This window comes from Hyla sarda, unplaced genomic scaffold (assembly GCF_029499605.1).
Source record: "Hyla sarda isolate aHylSar1 unplaced genomic scaffold, aHylSar1.hap1 scaffold_2087, whole genome shotgun sequence".
In the NCBI taxonomy this organism is placed as follows: Eukaryota; Metazoa; Chordata; class Amphibia; order Anura; family Hylidae; genus Hyla; species Hyla sarda.
The window spans coordinates 229-18,773 of NW_026608752.1; the positions used below are offsets into that span (position 1 = coordinate 229).

Genomic DNA, 18,545 nt, shown 5'->3' on the forward strand with positions numbered 1-18,545 from the left:
AAAGACAAATGCTTCCAGCCATCCATTGCACTAATGGATTGGTCATCAGCTGGCTGTCTATGTCCCGCATCAATATAGACCAAAGTACAGAGGGTTAGGCTATGCTATTGTGCACCTACCTGATGCATCAGAAGGTGCGAGGCCCTTGCTAAATTCTGTGCACAGACTTTGAGATCTATACTTTAGACTGTATCTAAACCTGCTCCAACATGGACTGACATTCTGGCCTACTTTCAGCCGATGCGACTTGTCTGTCGCTGAACAGTCGCTTTTTATGTATTCAGCACCTATGTATAATGTTGTAAAAATGCTCTAGAAGCTAAAGTCGCAGAAATGTCACACATATTTGGCCTGCAACTTTCTGTGCGACAAATTCAGACAGGAAAAATCAGTATAAATCCTTAGAAAATTATCCCCCAGTGTCTCCATCTGCTGGCGGTATTGAATAAGCATTGCTGCACTGATGGGGTATGCATTAGACGAAAAAAAAGAAGAAAAAGAAGAATAATACGCCCAGAAAAGAGGCGAAAAGGAGAAAAACGTAAAAAAACGTGAAAAAAAAGTAAGAGGAAGAGAAGGGAAAAAAAGGTGGAAATGGGTTTAAAAGTGATTTCGGCGGAGAATATATATATATATATATATATATATATATATATATATATATATACGCGCACACACACACATATATATAAACGTATTCTCCGTTGAGATATTGCAGCCGCTGCTGTGTCCAGGCCCAGGAGCCTTAGCACTGTGCTGTGATGTCACTCAATACCACTGACATCACTAGGTGTAAACAACATCTCTCCTTTGCTGTGTATGTGACTATGGAGCTGTTTGGTGATGTCGTCTATTATGGCCTTCATAGAAGCAACAGGAGATTGTTGCATCCATCTAGAACCCTCAGAACTACAGTGCTATGATGTCACTCACTTCCACAGGCCTTGCAGAGTGTAAACAACAACAACCCAGCTTTGTTGTGTATGTAACCATAGGGATTTGTGATGTCACCTAGAACCTTCACAGCAGCGACAGCTTTATGAGGAGCATCAGCACTGCTCTGCCTGAGCAGAACCATCACCGCCATAGGTTGTCAAATAACCCGGATTTAACCCACACAGGTAAGTCCAATGGGGTGCAGGCATGTCCTCTATGCTTACAGCTTCCCGTGGGTGTTGGTTTGATACCGTTTGGGGACAGCCAAGGAGGCATCTGCAGGCAACAAAGGTAGGTGTGTGCTTGTGTGTGTGTTTCCTATGCAGATCCTAAGCCCAGTGTCACATGCAAGTAGGAGGAGTAAGAAGGGTTCCTGGCAAATCCGGGTTATGGATTGCATTTAAAAAGGCCCCGTGGGAGTGCAATGGGCCCCTGTCTTGCTGCTTAGCAATAATGGTATGGGTTTAGGTTCTGCTGTGTGTACTGGTGGTTGACTGCCCCCCAGCCCAGAGTGTGCATGGAAAATTGTCTGGCAGCCTCCCTGACAGCAAGCAGTGATAGTGCCCATGAAGGGGACCTTGTTGGGCCCGCCCCTTTCACGGTTATCGCTTCTCGGCCTTTTGGCTAAGATCAAGTGTAGTATCTGTTCTTATCAGTTTAATATCTGATACGTCCCCTATCTGGGGACCATATATTAAATGGATTTTTGAGAACGGGGGCCGATTTCGAAGCTTGCTTCCGTCGCCCTATGCATTGACCCGATATGGCAGTATCTTCGGGTACAGTGCACCACCCCCTTACAGGGTTAAAAAGAAAGATTCCTACTTTCATTGCTACCTGCTTGCTGGCTAGCCAGCTAGCCAGCCCTGTGGGCCTTGCTGCTGCTGCTGCAGCCAAAAAACAAAAGGTGGTGCTGCTGCTGCTTCTGCTGCTTCTGCTTCTGCTTGTGTCTGGCCGCTGTTGGAGCGTCCAGGCACAGGACTTCTGCTGCTGCTGACTAAATGGCCTCCTTAATTGGATCATTTGAGTAGCCAGCACACCTGTGCAGGTAGGGCATGACATGATAGGCAGCTGCCTTGATAGCGGGTGGGTGCTGAATGTTCCTAATTGACAAAATAAGATTAATGCTTATGAAGAAATATAAAATCTCATCCCTTCCCCAATATCGCGCCACACCCCTACCCCTTAATTCCCTGGTTGAACTTGATGGACATATGTCTTTTTTCGACCGTACTAACTATGTAACTATGTAACATAACATGGGGGGGGGTCTCCTGGCTGTTCACACAGGTGTGTCATTGCTGTACATTGACCATGCATTGCTTCTGTGGTATTGCAAAGGCAAAGACAAATGCTTCCAGCCATCCATTGCACTAATGGATTGGTCATCAGCTGGCTGTCTATGTCCCGCATCAATATAGACCAAAGTACAGAGGGTTAGGCTATGCTATTGTGCACCTACCTGATGCATCAGAAGGTGCGAGGCCCTTGCTAAATTCTGTGCACAGACTTTGAGATCTATACTTTAGACTGTATCTAAACCTGCTCCAACATGGACTGACATTCTGGCCTACTTTCAGCCGATGCGACTTGTCTGTCGCTGAACAGTCGCTTTTTATGTATTCAGCACCTATGTATAATGTTGTAAAAATGCTCTAGAAGCTAAAGTCGCAGAAATGTCACACATATTTGGCCTGCAACTTTCTGTGCGACAAATTCAGACAGGAAAAATCAGTATAAATCCTTAGAAAATTATCCCCCAGTGTCTCCATCTGCTGGCGGTATTGAATAAGCATTGCTGCACTGATGGGGTATGCATTAGACGAAAAAAAAGAAGAAAAAGAAGAATAATACGCCCAGAAAAGAGGCGAAAAGGAGAAAAACGTAAAAAAACGTGAAAAAAAAGTAAGAGGAAGAGAAGGGAAAAAAAGGTGGAAATGGGTTTAAAAGTGATTTCGGCGGAGAAATATATATATATATATATATATATATATATATATATATACGCGCACACACACACATATATATAAACGTATTCTCCGTTGAGATATTGCAGCCGCTGCTGTGTCCAGGCCCAGGAGCCTTAGCACTGTGCTGTGATGTCACTCAATACCACTGACATCACTAGGTGTAAACAACATCTCTCCTTTGCTGTGTATGTGACTATGGAGCTGTTTGGTGATGTCGTCTATTATGGCCTTCATAGAAGCAACAGGAGATTGTTGCATCCATCTAGAACCCTCAGAACTACAGTGCTATGATGTCACTCACTTCCACAGGCCTTGCAGAGTGTAAACAACAACAACCCAGCTTTGTTGTGTATGTAACCATAGGGATTTGTGATGTCACCTAGAACCTTCACAGCAGCGACAGCTTTATGAGGAGCATCAGCACTGCTCTGCCTGAGCAGAACCATCACCGCCATAGGTTGTCAAATAACCCGGATTTAACCCACACAGGTAAGTCCAATGGGGTGCAGGCATGTCCTCTATGCTTACAGCTTCCCGTGGGTGTTGGTTTGATACCGTTTGGGGACAGCCAAGGAGGCATCTGCAGGCAACAAAGGTAGGTGTGTGCTTGTGTGTGTGTTTCCTATGCAGATCCTAAGCCCAGTGTCACATGCAAGTAGGAGGAGTAAGAAGGGTTCCTGGCAAATCCGGGTTATGGATTGCATTTAAAAAGGCCCCGTGGGAGTGCAATGGGCCCCTGTCTTGCTGCTTAGCAATAATGGTATGGGTTTAGGTTCTGCTGTGTGTACTGGTGGTTGACTGCCCCCCAGCCCAGAGTGTGCATGGAAAATTGTCTGGCAGCCTCCCTGACAGCAAGCAGTGATAGTGCCCATGAAGGGGACCTTGTTGGGCCCGCCCCTTTCACGGTTATCGCTTCTCGGCCTTTTGGCTAAGATCAAGTGTAGTATCTGTTCTTATCAGTTTAATATCTGATACGTCCCCTATCTGGGGACCATATATTAAATGGATTTTTGAGAACGGGGGCCGATTTCGAAGCTTGCTTCCGTCGCCCTATGCATTGACCCGATATGGCAGTATCTTCGGGTACAGTGCACCACCCCCTTACAGGGTTAAAAAGAAAGATTCCTACTTTCATTGCTACCTGCTTGCTGGCTAGCCAGCTAGCCAGCCCTGTGGGCCTTGCTGCTGCTGCTGCAGCCAAAAAACAAAAGGTGGTGCTGCTGCTGCTTCTGCTGCTTCTGCTTCTGCTTGTGTCTGGCCGCTGTTGGAGCGTCCAGGCACAGGACTTCTGCTGCTGCTGACTAAATGGCCTCCTTAATTGGATCATTTGAGTAGCCAGCACACCTGTGCAGGTAGGGCATGACATGATAGGCAGCTGCCTTGATAGCGGGTGGGTGCTGAATGTTCCTAATTGACAAAATAAGATTAATGCTTATGAAGAAATATAAAATCTCATCCCTTCCCCAATATCGCGCCACACCCCTACCCCTTAATTCCCTGGTTGAACTTGATGGACATATGTCTTTTTTCGACCGTACTAACTATGTAACTATGTAACATAACATGGGGGGGGTCTCCTGGCTGTTCACACAGGTGTGTCATTGCTGTACATTGACCATGCATTGCTTCTGTGGTATTGCAAAGGCAAAGACAAATGCTTCCAGCCATCCATTGCACTAATGGATTGGTCATCAGCTGGCTGTCTATGTCCCGCATCAATATAGACCAAAGTACAGAGGGTTAGGCTATGCTATTGTGCACCTACCTGATGCATCAGAAGGTGCGAGGCCCTTGCTAAATTCTGTGCACAGACTTTGAGATCTATACTTTAGACTGTATCTAAACCTGCTCCAACATGGACTGACATTCTGGCCTACTTTCAGCCGATGCGACTTGTCTGTCGCTGAACAGTCGCTTTTTATGTATTCAGCACCTATGTATAATGTTGTAAAAATGCTCTAGAAGCTAAAGTCGCAGAAATGTCACACATATTTGGCCTGCAACTTTCTGTGCGACAAATTCAGACAGGAAAAATCAGTATAAATCCTTAGAAAATTATCCCCCAGTGTCTCCATCTGCTGGCGGTATTGAATAAGCATTGCTGCACTGATGGGGTATGCATTAGACGAAAAAAAAGAAGAAAAAGAAGAATAATACGCCCAGAAAAGAGGCGAAAAGGAGAAAAACGTAAAAAAACGTGAAAAAAAAGTAAGAGGAAGAGAAGGGAAAAAAAGGTGGAAATGGGTTTAAAAGTGATTTCGGCGGAGAAATATATATATATATATATATATATATATATATATATATATATACGCGCACACACACACATATATATAAACGTATTCTCCGTTGAGATATTGCAGCCGCTGCTGTGTCCAGGCCCAGGAGCCTTAGCACTGTGCTGTGATGTCACTCAATACCACTGACATCACTAGGTGTAAACAACATCTCTCCTTTGCTGTGTATGTGACTATGGAGCTGTTTGGTGATGTCGTCTATTATGGCCTTCATAGAAGCAACAGGAGATTGTTGCATCCATCTAGAACCCTCAGAACTACAGTGCTATGATGTCACTCACTTCCACAGGCCTTGCAGAGTGTAAACAACAACAACCCAGCTTTGTTGTGTATGTAACCATAGGGATTTGTGATGTCACCTAGAACCTTCACAGCAGCGACAGCTTTATGAGGAGCATCAGCACTGCTCTGCCTGAGCAGAACCATCACCGCCATAGGTTGTCAAATAACCCGGATTTAACCCACACAGGTAAGTCCAATGGGGTGCAGGCATGTCCTCTATGCTTACAGCTTCCCGTGGGTGTTGGTTTGATACCGTTTGGGGACAGCCAAGGAGGCATCTGCAGGCAACAAAGGTAGGTGTGTGCTTGTGTGTGTGTTTCCTATGCAGATCCTAAGCCCAGTGTCACATGCAAGTAGGAGGAGTAAGAAGGGTTCCTGGCAAATCCGGGTTATGGATTGCATTTAAAAAGGCCCCGTGGGAGTGCAATGGGCCCCTGTCTTGCTGCTTAGCAATAATGGTATGGGTTTAGGTTCTGCTGTGTGTACTGGTGGTTGACTGCCCCCCAGCCCAGAGTGTGCATGGAAAATTGTCTGGCAGCCTCCCTGACAGCAAGCAGTGATAGTGCCCATGAAGGGGACCTTGTTGGGCCCGCCCCTTTCACGGTTATCGCTTCTCGGCCTTTTGGCTAAGATCAAGTGTAGTATCTGTTCTTATCAGTTTAATATCTGATACGTCCCCTATCTGGGGACCATATATTAAATGGATTTTTGAGAACGGGGGCCGATTTCGAAGCTTGCTTCCGTCGCCCTATGCATTGACCCGATATGGCAGTATCTTCGGGTACAGTGCACCACCCCCTTACAGGGTTAAAAAGAAAGATTCCTACTTTCATTGCTACCTGCTTGCTGGCTAGCCAGCTAGCCAGCCCTGTGGGCCTTGCTGCTGCTGCTGCAGCCAAAAAACAAAAGGTGGTGCTGCTGCTGCTTCTGCTGCTTCTGCTTCTGCTTGTGTCTGGCCGCTGTTGGAGCGTCCAGGCACAGGACTTCTGCTGCTGCTGACTAAATGGCCTCCTTAATTGGATCATTTGAGTAGCCAGCACACCTGTGCAGGTAGGGCATGACATGATAGGCAGCTGCCTTGATAGCGGGTGGGTGCTGAATGTTCCTAATTGACAAAATAAGATTAATGCTTATGAAGAAATATAAAATCTCATCCCTTCCCCAATATCGCGCCACACCCCTACCCCTTAATTCCCTGGTTGAACTTGATGGACATATGTCTTTTTTCGACCGTACTAACTATGTAACTATGTAACATAACATGGGGGGGGGTCTCCTGGCTGTTCACACAGGTGTGTCATTGCTGTACATTGACCATGCATTGCTTCTGTGGTATTGCAAAGGCAAAGACAAATGCTTCCAGCCATCCATTGCACTAATGGATTGGTCATCAGCTGGCTGTCTATGTCCCGCATCAATATAGACCAAAGTACAGAGGGTTAGGCTATGCTATTGTGCACCTACCTGATGCATCAGAAGGTGCGAGGCCCTTGCTAAATTCTGTGCACAGACTTTGAGATCTATACTTTAGACTGTATCTAAACCTGCTCCAACATGGACTGACATTCTGGCCTACTTTCAGCCGATGCGACTTGTCTGTCGCTGAACAGTCGCTTTTTATGTATTCAGCACCTATGTATAATGTTGTAAAAATGCTCTAGAAGCTAAAGTCGCAGAAATGTCACACATATTTGGCCTGCAACTTTCTGTGCGACAAATTCAGACAGGAAAAATCAGTATAAATCCTTAGAAAATTATCCCCCAGTGTCTCCATCTGCTGGCGGTATTGAATAAGCATTGCTGCACTGATGGGGTATGCATTAGACGAAAAAAAAGAAGAAAAAGAAGAATAATACGCCCAGAAAAGAGGCGAAAAGGAGAAAAACGTAAAAAAACGTGAAAAAAAAGTAAGAGGAAGAGAAGGGAAAAAAAGGTGGAAATGGGTTTAAAAGTGATTTCGGCGGAGAAATATATATATATATATATATATATATATATATATATATATATACGCGCACACACACACATATATATAAACGTATTCTCCGTTGAGATATTGCAGCCGCTGCTGTGTCCAGGCCCAGGAGCCTTAGCACTGTGCTGTGATGTCACTCAATACCACTGACATCACTAGGTGTAAACAACATCTCTCCTTTGCTGTGTATGTGACTATGGAGCTGTTTGGTGATGTCGTCTATTATGGCCTTCATAGAAGCAACAGGAGATTGTTGCATCCATCTAGAACCCTCAGAACTACAGTGCTATGATGTCACTCACTTCCACAGGCCTTGCAGAGTGTAAACAACAACAACCCAGCTTTGTTGTGTATGTAACCATAGGGATTTGTGATGTCACCTAGAACCTTCACAGCAGCGACAGCTTTATGAGGAGCATCAGCACTGCTCTGCCTGAGCAGAACCATCACCGCCATAGGTTGTCAAATAACCCGGATTTAACCCACACAGGTAAGTCCAATGGGGTGCAGGCATGTCCTCTATGCTTACAGCTTCCCGTGGGTGTTGGTTTGATACCGTTTGGGGACAGCCAAGGAGGCATCTGCAGGCAACAAAGGTAGGTGTGTGCTTGTGTGTGTGTTTCCTATGCAGATCCTAAGCCCAGTGTCACATGCAAGTAGGAGGAGTAAGAAGGGTTCCTGGCAAATCCGGGTTATGGATTGCATTTAAAAAGGCCCCGTGGGAGTGCAATGGGCCCCTGTCTTGCTGCTTAGCAATAATGGTATGGGTTTAGGTTCTGCTGTGTGTACTGGTGGTTGACTGCCCCCCAGCCCAGAGTGTGCATGGAAAATTGTCTGGCAGCCTCCCTGACAGCAAGCAGTGATAGTGCCCATGAAGGGGACCTTGTTGGGCCCGCCCCTTTCACGGTTATCGCTTCTCGGCCTTTTGGCTAAGATCAAGTGTAGTATCTGTTCTTATCAGTTTAATATCTGATACGTCCCCTATCTGGGGACCATATATTAAATGGATTTTTGAGAACGGGGGCCGATTTCGAAGCTTGCTTCCGTCGCCCTATGCATTGACCCGATATGGCAGTATCTTCGGGTACAGTGCACCACCCCCTTACAGGGTTAAAAAGAAAGATTCCTACTTTCATTGCTACCTGCTTGCTGGCTAGCCAGCTAGCCAGCCCTGTGGGCCTTGCTGCTGCTGCTGCAGCCAAAAAACAAAAGGTGGTGCTGCTGCTGCTTCTGCTGCTTCTGCTTCTGCTTGTGTCTGGCCGCTGTTGGAGCGTCCAGGCACAGGACTTCTGCTGCTGCTGACTAAATGGCCTCCTTAATTGGATCATTTGAGTAGCCAGCACACCTGTGCAGGTAGGGCATGACATGATAGGCAGCTGCCTTGATAGCGGGTGGGTGCTGAATGTTCCTAATTGACAAAATAAGATTAATGCTTATGAAGAAATATAAAATCTCATCCCTTCCCCAATATCGCGCCACACCCCTACCCCTTAATTCCCTGGTTGAACGTGATGGACATATGTCTTTTTTCGACCGTACTAACTATGTAACTATGTAACATAACATGGGGGGGGGTCTCCTGGCTGTTCACACAGGTGTGTCATTGCTGTACATTGACCATGCATTGCTTCTGTGGTATTGCAAAGGCAAAGACAAATGCTTCCAGCCATCCATTGCACTAATGGATTGGTCATCAGCTGGCTGTCTATGTCCCGCATCAATATAGACCAAAGTACAGAGGGTTAGGCTATGCTATTGTGCACCTACCTGATGCATCAGAAGGTGCGAGGCCCTTGCTAAATTCTGTGCACAGACTTTGAGATCTATGCTTTAGACTGTATCTAAACCTGCTCCAACATGGACTGACATTCTGGCCTACTTTCAGCCGATGCGACTTGTCTGTCGCTGAACAGTCGCTTTTTATGTATTCAGCACCTATGTATAATGTTGTAAAAATGCTCTAGAAGCTAAAGTCGCAGAAATGTCACACATATTTGGCCTGCAACTTTCTGTGCGACAAATTCAGACAGGAAAAATCAGTATAAATCCTTAGAAAATTATCCCCCAGTGTCTCCATCTGCTGGCGGTATTGAATAAGCATTGCTGCACTGATGGGGTATGCATTAGACGAAAAAAAAGAAGAAAAAGAAGAATAATACGCCCAGAAAAGAGGCGAAAAGGAGAAAAACGTAAAAAAACGTGAAAAAAAAGTAAGAGGAAGAGAAGGGAAAAAAAGGTGGAAATGGGTTTAAAAGTGATTTCGGCGGAGAAATATATATATATATATATATATATATATATATATATATATATGCGCACACACACACATATATATAAACGTATTCTCCGTTGAGATATTGCAGCCGCTGCTGTGTCCAGGCCCAGGAGCCTTAGCACTGTGCTGTGATGTCACTCAATACCACTGACATCACTAGGTGTAAACAACATCTCTCCTTTGCTGTGTATGTGACTATGGAGCTGTTTGGTGATGTCGTCTATTATGGCCTTCATAGAAGCAACAGGAGATTGTTGCATCCATCTAGAACCCTCAGAACTACAGTGCTATGATGTCACTCACTTCCACAGGCCTTGCAGAGTGTAAACAACAACAACCCAGCTTTGTTGTGTATGTAACCATAGGGATTTGTGATGTCACCTAGAACCTTCACAGCAGCGACAGCTTTATGAGGAGCATCAGCACTGCTCTGCCTGAGCAGAACCATCACCGCCATAGGTTGTCAAATAACCCGGATTTAACCCACACAGGTAAGTCCAATGGGGTGCAGGCATGTCCTCTATGCTTACAGCTTCCCGTGGGTGTTGGTTTGATACCGTTTGGGGACAGCCAAGGAGGCATCTGCAGGCAACAAAGGTAGGTGTGTGCTTGTGTGTGTGTTTCCTATGCAGATCCTAAGCCCAGTGTCACATGCAAGTAGGAGGAGTAAGAAGGGTTCCTGGCAAATCCGGGTTATGGATTGCATTTAAAAAGGCCCCGTGGGAGTGCAATGGGCCCCTGTCTTGCTGCTTAGCAATAATGGTATGGGTTTAGGTTCTGCTGTGTGTACTGGTGGTTGACTGCCCCCCAGCCCAGAGTGTGCATGGAAAATTGTCTGGCAGCCTCCCTGACAGCAAGCAGTGATAGTGCCCATGAAGGGGACCTTGTTGGGCCCGCCCCTTTCACGGTTATCGCTTCTCGGCCTTTTGGCTAAGATCAAGTGTAGTATCTGTTCTTATCAGTTTAATATCTGATACGTCCCCTATCTGGGGACCATATATTAAATGGATTTTTGAGAACGGGGGCCGATTTCGAAGCTTGCTTCCGTCGCCCTATGCATTGACCCGATATGGCAGTATCTTCGGGTACAGTGCACCACCCCCTTACAGGGTTAAAAAGAAAGATTCCTACTTTCATTGCTACCTGCTTGCTGGCTAGCCAGCTAGCCAGCCCTGTGGGCCTTGCTGCTGCTGCTGCAGCCAAAAAACAAAAGGTGGTGCTGCTGCTGCTTCTGCTGCTTCTGCTTCTGCTTGTGTCTGGCCGCTGTTGGAGCGTCCAGGCACAGGACTTCTGCTGCTGCTGACTAAATGGCCTCCTTAATTGGATCATTTGAGTAGCCAGCACACCTGTGCAGGTAGGGCATGACATGATAGGCAGCTGCCTTGATAGCGGGTGGGTGCTGAATGTTCCTAATTGACAAAATAAGATTAATGCTTATGAAGAAATATAAAATCTCATCCCTTCCCCAATATCGCGCCACACCCCTACCCCTTAATTCCCTGGTTGAACTTGATGGACATATGTCTTTTTTCGACCGTACTAACTATGTAACTATGTAACATAACATGGGGGGGGTCTCCTGGCTGTTCACACAGGTGTGTCATTGCTGTACATTGACCATGCATTGCTTCTGTGGTATTGCAAAGGCAAAGACAAATGCTTCCAGCCATCCATTGCACTAATGGATTGGTCATCAGCTGGCTGTCTATGTCCCGCATCAATATAGACCAAAGTACAGAGGGTTAGGCTATGCTATTGTGCACCTACCTGATGCATCAGAAGGTGCGAGGCCCTTGCTAAATTCTGTGCACAGACTTTGAGATCTATACTTTAGACTGTATCTAAACCTGCTCCAACATGGACTGACATTCTGGCCTACTTTCAGCCGATGCGACTTGTCTGTCGCTGAACAGTCGCTTTTTATGTATTCAGCACCTATGTATAATGTTGTAAAAATGCTCTAGAAGCTAAAGTCGCAGAAATGTCACACATATTTGGCCTGCAACTTTCTGTGCGACAAATTCAGACAGGAAAAATCAGTATAAATCCTTAGAAAATTATCCCCCAGTGTCTCCATCTGCTGGCGGTATTGAATAAGCATTGCTGCACTGATGGGGTATGCATTAGACGAAAAAAAAGAAGAAAAAGAAGAATAATACGCCCAGAAAAGAGGCGAAAAGGAGAAAAACGTAAAAAAACGTGAAAAAAAAGTAAGAGGAAGAGAAGGGAAAAAAAGGTGGAAATGGGTTTAAAAGTGATTTCGGCGGAGAAATATATATATATATATATATATATATATATATATATATATATATATACGCGCACACACACACATATATATAAACGTATTCTCCGTTGAGATATTGCAGCCGCTGCTGTGTCCAGGCCCAGGAGCCTTAGCACTGTGCTGTGATGTCACTCAATACCACTGACATCACTAGGTGTAAACAACATCTCTCCTTTGCTGTGTATGTGACTATGGAGCTGTTTGGTGATGTCGTCTATTATGGCCTTCATAGAAGCAACAGGAGATTGTTGCATCCATCTAGAACCCTCAGAACTACAGTGCTATGATGTCACTCACTTCCACAGGCCTTGCAGAGTGTAAACAACAACAACCCAGCTTTGTTGTGTATGTAACCATAGGGATTTGTGATGTCACCTAGAACCTTCACAGCAGCGACAGCTTTATGAGGAGCATCAGCACTGCTCTGCCTGAGCAGAACCATCACCGCCATAGGTTGTCAAATAACCCGGATTTAACCCACACAGGTAAGTCCAATGGGGTGCAGGCATGTCCTCTATGCTTACAGCTTCCCGTGGGTGTTGGTTTGATACCGTTTGGGGACAGCCAAGGAGGCATCTGCAGGCAACAAAGGTAGGTGTGTGCTTGTGTGTGTGTTTCCTATGCAGATCCTAAGCCCAGTGTCACATGCAAGTAGGAGGAGTAAGAAGGGTTCCTGGCAAATCCGGGTTATGGATTGCATTTAAAAAGGCCCCGTGGGAGTGCAATGGGCCCCTGTCTTGCTGCTTAGCAATAATGGTATGGGTTTAGGTTCTGCTGTGTGTACTGGTGGTTGACTGCCCCCCAGCCCAGAGTGTGCATGGAAAATTGTCTGGCAGCCTCCCTGACAGCAAGCAGTGATAGTGCCCATGAAGGGGACCTTGTTGGGCCCGCCCCTTTCACGGTTATCGCTTCTCGGCCTTTTGGCTAAGATCAAGTGTAGTATCTGTTCTTATCAGTTTAATATCTGATACGTCCCCTATCTGGGGACCATATATTAAATGGATTTTTGAGAACGGGGGCCGATTTCGAAGCTTGCTTCCGTCGCCCTATGCATTGACCCGATATGGCAGTATCTTCGGGTACAGTGCACCACCCCCTTACAGGGTTAAAAAGAAAGATTCCTACTTTCATTGCTACCTGCTTGCTGGCTAGCCAGCTAGCCAGCCCTGTGGGCCTTGCTGCTGCTGCTGCAGCCAAAAAACAAAAGGTGGTGCTGCTGCTGCTTCTGCTGCTTCTGCTTCTGCTTGTGTCTGGCCGCTGTTGGAGCGTCCAGGCACAGGACTTCTGCTGCTGCTGACTAAATGGCCTCCTTAATTGGATCATTTGAGTAGCCAGCACACCTGTGCAGGTAGGGCATGACATGATAGGCAGCTGCCTTGATAGCGGGTGGGTGCTGAATGTTCCTAATTGACAAAATAAGATTAATGCTTATGAAGAAATATAAAATCTCATCCCTTCCCCAATATCGCGCCACACCCCTACCCCTTAATTCCCTGGTTGAACTTGATGGACATATGTCTTTTTTCGACCGTACTAACTATGTAACTATGTAACATAACATGGGGGGGGTCTCCTGGCTGTTCACACAGGTGTGTCATTGCTGTACATTGACCATGCATTGCTTCTGTGGTATTGCAAAGGCAAAGACAAATGCTTCCAGCCATCCATTGCACTAATGGATTGGTCATCAGCTGGCTGTCTATGTCCCGCATCAATATAGACCAAAGTACAGAGGGTTAGGCTATGCTATTGTGCACCTACCTGATGCATCAGAAGGTGCGAGGCCCTTGCTAAATTCTGTGCACAGACTTTGAGATCTATGCTTTAGACTGTATCTAAACCTGCTCCAACATGGACTGACATTCTGGCCTACTTTCAGCCGATGCGACTTGTCTGTCGCTGAACAGTCGCTTTTTATGTATTCAGCACCTATGTATAATGTTGTAAAAATGCTCTAGAAGCTAAAGTCGCAGAAATGTCACACATATTTGGCCTGCAACTTTCTGTGCGACAAATTCAGACAGGAAAAATCAGTATAAATCCTTAGAAAATTATCCCCCAGTGTCTCCATCTGCTGGCGGTATTGAATAAGCATTGCTGCACTGATGGGGTATGCATTAGACGAAAAAAAAGAAGAAAAAGAAGAATAATACGCCCAGAAAAGAGGCGAAAAGGAGAAAAACGTAAAAAAACGTGAAAAAAAAGTAAGAGGAAGAGAAGGGAAAAAAAGGTGGAAATGGGTTTAAAAGTGATTTCGGCGGAGAAATATATATATATATATATATATATATATATATATATATATATATACGCGCACACACACACATATATATAAACGTATTCTCCGTTGAGATATTGCAGCCGCTGCTGTGTCCAGGCCCAGGAGCCTTAGCACTGTGCTGTGATGTCACTCAATACCACTGACATCACTAGGTGTAAACAACATCTCTCCTTTGCTGTGTATGTGACTATGGAGCTGTTTGGTGATGTCGTCTATTATGGCCTTCATAGAAGCAACAGGAGATTGTTGCATCCATCTAGAACCCTCAGAACTACAGTGCTATGATGTCACTCACTTCCACAGGCCTTGCAGAGTGTAAACAACAACAACCCAGCTTTGTTGTGTATGTAACCATAGGGATTTGTGATGTCACCTAGAACCTTCACAGCAGCGACAGCTTTATGAGGAGCATCAGCACTGCTCTGCCTGAGCAGAACCATCACCGCCATAGGTTGTCAAATAACCCGGATTTAACCCACACAGGTAAGTCCAATGGGGTGCAGGCATGTCCTCTATGCTTACAGCTTCCCGTGGGTGTTGGTTTGATACCGTTTGGGGACAGCCAAGGAGGCATCTGCAGGCAACAAAGGTAGGTGTGTGCTTGTGTGTGTGTTTCCTATGCAGATCCTAAGCCCAGTGTCACATGCAAGTAGGAGGAGTAAGAAGGGTTCCTGGCAAATCCGGGTTATGGATTGCATTTAAAAAGGCCCCGTGGGAGTGCAATGGGCCCCTGTCTTGCTGCTTAGCAATAATGGTATGGGTTTAGGTTCTGCTGTGTGTACTGGTGGTTGACTGCCCCCCAGCCCAGAGTGTGCATGGAAAATTGTCTGGCAGCCTCCCTGACAGCAAGCAGTGATAGTGCCCATGAAGGGGACCTTGTTGGGCCCGCCCCTTTCACGGTTATCGCTTCTCGGCCTTTTGGCTAAGATCAAGTGTAGTATCTGTTCTTATCAGTTTAATATCTGATACGTCCCCTATCTGGGGACCATATATTAAATGGATTTTTGAGAACGGGGGCCGATTTCGAAGCTTGCTTCCGTCGCCCTATGCATTGACCCGATATGGCAGTATCTTCGGGTACAGTGCACCACCCCCTTACAGGGTTAAAAAGAAAGATTCCTACTTTCATTGCTACCTGCTTGCTGGCTAGCTAGCTAGCCAGCCCTGTGGGCCTTGCTGCTGCTGCTGCAGCCAAAAAACAAAAGGTGGTGCTGCTGCTGCTTCTGCTGCTTCTGCTTCTGCTTGTGTCTGGCCGCTGTTGGAGCGTCCAGGCACAGGACTTCTGCTGCTGCTGACTAAATGGCCTCCTTAATTGGATCATTTGAGTAGCCAGCACACCTGTGCAGGTAGGGCATGACATGATAGGCAGCTGCCTTGATAGCGGGTGGGTGCTGAATGTTCCTAATTGACAAAATAAGATTAATGCTTATGAAGAAATATAAAATCTCATCCCTTCCCCAATATCGCGCCACACCCCTACCCCTTAATTCCCTGGTTGAACTTGATGGACATATGTCTTTTTTCGACCGTACTAACTATGTAACTATGTAACATAACATGGGGGGGGTCTCCTGGCTGTTCACACAGGTGTGTCATTGCTGTACATTGACCATGCATTGCTTCTGTGGTATTGCAAAGGCAAAGACAAATGCTTCCAGCCATCCATTGCACTAATGGATTGGTCATCAGCTGGCTGTCTATGTCCCGCATCAATATAGACCAAAGTACAGAGGGTTAGGCTATGCTATTGTGCACCTACCTGATGCATCAGAAGGTGCGAGGCCCTTGCTAAATTCTGTGCACAGACTTTGAGATCTATACTTTAGACTGTATCTAAACCTGCTCCAACATGGACTGACATTCTGGCCTACTTTCAGCCGATGCGACTTGTCTGTCGCTGAACAGTCGCTTTTTATGTATTCAGCACCTATGTATAATGTTGTAAAAATGCTCTAGAAGCTAAAGTCGCAGAAATGTCACACATATTTGGCCTGCAACTTTCTGTGCGACAAATTCAGACAGGAAAAATCAGTATAAATCCTTAGAAAATTATCCCCCAGTGTCTCCATCTGCTGGCGGTATTGAATAAGCATTGCTGCACTGATGGGGTATGCATTAGACGAAAAAAAAGAAGAAAAAGAAGAATAATACGCCCAGAAAAGAGGCGAAAAGGAGAAAAACGTAAAAAAACGTGAAAAAAAAGTAAGAGGAAGAGAAGGGAAAAAAAGGTGGAAATGGGTTTAAAAGTGATTTCGGCGGAGAAATATATATATATATATATATATATATATATATATATATATATATATACGCGCACACACACACATATATATAAACGTATTCTCCGTTGAGATATTGCAGCCGCTGCTGTGTCCAGGCCCAGGAGCCTTAGCACTGTGCTGTGATGTCACTCAATACCACTGACATCACTAGGTGTAAACAACATCTCTCCTTTGCTGTGTATGTGACTATGGAGCTGTTTGGTGATGTCGTCTATTATGGCCTTCATAGAAGCAACAGGAGATTGTTGCATCCATCTAGAACCCTCAGAACTACAGTGCTATGATGTCACTCACTTCCACAGGCCTTGCAGAGTGTAAACAACAACAACCCAGCTTTGTTGTGTATGTAACCATAGGGATTTGTGATGTCACCTAGAACCTTCACAGCAGCGACAGCTTTATGAGGAGCATCAGCACTGCTCTGCCTGAGCAGAACCATCACCGCCATAGGTTGTCAAATAACCCGGATTTAACCCACACAGGTAAGTCCAATGGGGTGCAGGCATGTCCTCTATGCTTACAGCTTCCCGTGGGTGTTGGTTTGATACCGTTTGGGGACAGCCAAGGAGGCATCTGCAGGCAACAAAGGTAGGTGTGTGCTTGTGTGTGTGTTTCCTATGCAGATCCTAAGCCCAGTGTCACATGCAAGTAGGAGGAGTAAGAAGGGTTCCTGGCAAATCCGGGTTATGGATTGCATTTAAAAAGGCCCCGTGGGAGTGCAATGGGCCCCTGTCTTGCTGCTTAGCAATAATGGTATGGGTTTAGGTTCTGCTGTGTGTACTGGTGGTTGACTGCCCCCCAGCCCAGAGTGTGCATGGAAAATTGTCTGGCAGCCTCCCTGACAGCAAGCAGTGATAGTGCCCATGAAGGGGACCTTGTTGGGCCCGCCCCTTTCACGGTTATCGCTTCTCGGCCTTTTGGCTAAGATCAAGTGTAGTATCTGTTCTTATCAGTTTAATATCTGATACGTCCCCTATCTGGGGACCATATATTAAATGGATTTTTGAGAACGGGGGCCGATTTCGAAGCTTGCTTCCGTCGCCCTATGCATTGACCCGATATGGCAGTATCTTCGGGTACAGTGCACCACCCCCTTACAGGGTTAAAAAGAAAGATTCCTACTTTCATTGCTACCTGCTTGCTGGCTAGCCAGCTAGCCAGCCCTGTGGGCCTTGCTGCTGCTGCTGCAGCCAAAAAACAAAAGGTGGTGCTGCTGCTGCTTCTGCTGCTTCTGCTTCTGCTTGTGTCTGGCCGCTGTTGGAGCGTCCAGGCACAGGACTTCTGCTGCTGCTGACTAAATGGCCTCCTTAATTGGATCATTTGAGTAGCCAGCACACCTGTGCAGGTAGGGCATGACATGATAGGCAGCTGCCTTGATAGCGGGTGGGTGCTGAATGTTCCTAATTGACAAAATAAGATTAATGCTTATGAAGAAATATAAAATCTCATCCCTTCCCCAATATCGCGCCACACCCCTACCCCTTAATTCCCTGGTTGAACTTGATGGACATATGTCTTTTTTCGACCGTACTAACTATGTAACTATGTAACATAACATGGGGGGGGTCTCCTGGCTGTTCACACAGGTGTGTCATTGCTGTACATTGACCATGCATTGCTTCTGTGGTATTGCAAAGGCAAAGACAAATGCTTCCAGCCATCCATTGCACTAATGGATTGGTCATCAGCTGGCTGTCTATGTCCCGCATCAATATAGACCAAAGTACAGAGGGTTAGGCTATGCTATTGTGCACCTACCTGATGCATCAGAAGGTGCGAGGCCCTTGCTAAATTCTGTGCACAGACTTTGAGATCTATACTTTAGACTGTATCTAAACCTGCTCCAACATGGACTGACATTCTGGCCTACTTTCAGCCGATGCGACTTGTCTGTCGCTGAACAGTCGCTTTTTATGTATTCAGCACCTATGTATAATGTTGTAAAAATGCTCTAGAAGCT

General features: G+C 45.9%; 8 non-coding genes across 8 annotated transcripts; all 8 read left to right on the plus strand.

The window, feature by feature from the left end:
- Nucleotides 1–1,540: 1,540 nt before the first annotated feature.
- On the plus strand, nucleotides 1,541–1,731 carry LOC130318917 (U2 spliceosomal RNA). Its single transcript, XR_008865342.1, has one exon. It is a non-coding gene; the product is annotated as a U2 spliceosomal RNA (small nuclear RNA).
- A 2,083-nt stretch (nucleotides 1,732–3,814) lies between these two features.
- LOC130318929 (U2 spliceosomal RNA) lies at nucleotides 3,815–4,005 on the plus strand. The gene has a single exon (XR_008865353.1). It is a non-coding gene; the product is annotated as a U2 spliceosomal RNA (small nuclear RNA).
- Nucleotides 4,006–6,091: 2,086 nt separating this feature from the next.
- On the plus strand, nucleotides 6,092–6,282 carry LOC130318940 (U2 spliceosomal RNA). The gene has a single exon (XR_008865363.1). It is a non-coding gene; the product is annotated as a U2 spliceosomal RNA (small nuclear RNA).
- Nucleotides 6,283–8,369: 2,087 nt separating this feature from the next.
- Nucleotides 8,370–8,560, plus strand: LOC130318941 (U2 spliceosomal RNA). Its single transcript, XR_008865364.1, has one exon. It is a non-coding gene; the product is annotated as a U2 spliceosomal RNA (small nuclear RNA).
- A 2,085-nt stretch (nucleotides 8,561–10,645) lies between these two features.
- Nucleotides 10,646–10,836, plus strand: LOC130318942 (U2 spliceosomal RNA). The gene has a single exon (XR_008865365.1). It is a non-coding gene; the product is annotated as a U2 spliceosomal RNA (small nuclear RNA).
- Nucleotides 10,837–12,926: 2,090 nt separating this feature from the next.
- Nucleotides 12,927–13,117, plus strand: LOC130318918 (U2 spliceosomal RNA). The gene has a single exon (XR_008865343.1). It is a non-coding gene; the product is annotated as a U2 spliceosomal RNA (small nuclear RNA).
- A 2,088-nt stretch (nucleotides 13,118–15,205) lies between these two features.
- LOC130318919 (U2 spliceosomal RNA) lies at nucleotides 15,206–15,396 on the plus strand. The gene has a single exon (XR_008865344.1). It is a non-coding gene; the product is annotated as a U2 spliceosomal RNA (small nuclear RNA).
- A 2,090-nt stretch (nucleotides 15,397–17,486) lies between these two features.
- On the plus strand, nucleotides 17,487–17,677 carry LOC130318920 (U2 spliceosomal RNA). Its single transcript, XR_008865345.1, has one exon. It is a non-coding gene; the product is annotated as a U2 spliceosomal RNA (small nuclear RNA).
- The last annotated feature ends 868 nt before the right edge of the window (nucleotides 17,678–18,545 follow it).